Source organism: Pinus tabuliformis, chromosome 8 (genome assembly GCF_031772625.1).
Source record: "Pinus tabuliformis cultivar Carrire ecotype Pingquan chromosome 8, CPIR1, whole genome shotgun sequence".
NCBI lineage: Eukaryota > Viridiplantae > Streptophyta > Pinopsida > Pinales > Pinaceae > Pinus > Pinus tabuliformis.
Genome location: NC_142294.1, coordinates 1,611,677,991 through 1,611,679,798, shown reverse-complemented (window position 1 = coordinate 1,611,679,798; position 1,808 = coordinate 1,611,677,991). Strand labels below are relative to the sequence as shown.

At 44.4% G+C, this 1,808-nt stretch overlaps 1 long non-coding RNA gene across 1 annotated transcript; it reads right to left on the bottom strand.

Annotated features, from left to right (window-relative positions):
* Positions 1 to 1,116: 1,116 nt before the first annotated feature.
* On the bottom strand, positions 1,117 to 1,563 carry LOC149242217 (uncharacterized). The gene is made up of 2 exons (XR_016245708.1): positions 1,364 to 1,563; positions 1,117 to 1,251 (listed from the first exon to the last, which is right to left on the bottom strand). It is a non-coding gene; the product is annotated as an uncharacterized LOC149242217 (long non-coding RNA).
* Positions 1,564 to 1,808: the final 245 nt, after the last annotated feature.

Here is a 1,808-nt window from a genome sequence, read left to right as displayed (position 1 = left end):
ACAACCCAGCATACATCTTACCATCTTGGTTGGAAAGACACTTTAAAGCCAATTCTCGGTCACCCAACAATATTAAATGAATCAGCACAGGATGATTCCCAACATTCAAGAAAACATGCAATGCTTCTTTTATAAGATCCTCTAGTTTATTCACAAAAGGCTACTTGTCAAACTGATAGGTGTATAATCCAAATGTATAAAACTTAGAAGTAGTCTTCTAGAATCAATATGACTCGTGTTCATTAACTGACGATGTTCAACAAACAATGAACATGTGAAACAAATTCATCAGATAGGTTCAACATCGCAGATAGCACCATCCTTTGAAATATAGCTGTCGAGCTTCAATGTTTTTTGAAAATGCTTGCTAGAAGAACAGAGTCCTGAAATTCCACACAAGAATAAATCCTCCCAAATGTGAACCATTAGCGCACATATTTCCCTTGACCCAGCCCAGGTGATGATAGAAATTCACTCAGGCAATGAAACGACCGGACAGCAAGGAAATCGACAAGGGAAAAATAGAAGTTGTTTCAGGAACGCAACCAGGCCGGGATGTCCTCGGATTTTGCACAGAATAAAGAAAACACGAGACCTACTTGCAGGATCAAAGGCAAACAGGCTTTTCAGTCTGATAGCGAAGGGTACCTGCGAGCTGAAGAGTACCTGGCCTCCGAGCTGCAGAGCGGAATCGCAGAGCGGTAAGCCAGCACAGCGGAATCGCAGAGCAGAGCGGGAAGTGAGCTGCAGAGCGGAATCGCACGCGGGTGACCATTTCGAACCGGCCATAATACTCCCCCGCATGAATTCCAGCTCATCCCCGATCGGTCAGGGGATGTCAGGCGCTCTAACTGCATTTGGATTTTTTTGTCAGGGAATGGCAGGGAATGTCAGGACTGTTAGGGAAGGTGGCGGAGAAAGAGGGTGGCGGAGCTAGGAGATGGTGGCGGAGGATGGAGAGATTACCGGTAGCCGGAGCCGGACAATTTTCCAACCGGTGCCGGAAAACGGGCCATTCTACAACCTAGGTAGACTACTCCAAAAACAATCTCTTTTACATTATCCAAAACACATATTCGACTGAAACCCTACAATCATATTTGAAGACCGTTGGCCTACATTTCTACCGGTGGAGGCGGCAGAACTGGCCTCACGTAGGGTTTATTAGTGCCTCCCACCGGAGATCTCGGTACAATGGTGGCCGCCGCGTGGCTGTTATGGTTCGCTTCCAACTCCCCCCTGATCCCTCTTCTGCAATTAAACAACTCAAATCAAAAATCATTACGGGAGATATAGAAATGACATTATTAGAAGATGCAAGAAAAGTATTATGATTTCTCATTGGAACGGAATATCATCAAACCTCTGGGTGGTGGAATATAACGATCACCACCAATAATATCCGGCGAAGAAGAGAAGACCACATGCGTTCGAGCTTCTGTTGTGACGGGCAAACCCAGTAATGAGAGTACAAGTAAAGATAAGCAGAGAAGTAAGGCTATTACAGTACTGCACCCCACCATTATTTTCTTTGTTCTATCTGCTGCTGCTGCTCGCCTAATAATTCCAATACCTATATGTCTATATATTGGCAGAACACAAGGAGAAACGCAATAATAGAAGGCTCCCATTTTATATAAGAATTCAACGCGGAAGTAAAACGCGTTGCAAGTCCGGCGGCTATTGACTGGCATAGCATTATTTAGAGAAGGAACTGACATGGAAATCACGCCTCGCCAAAAAGTCAAATTCGGTGATATTCTTTAACTAAGACTATACTTAGATTGAAAAGAGGTATGGGCAATTGA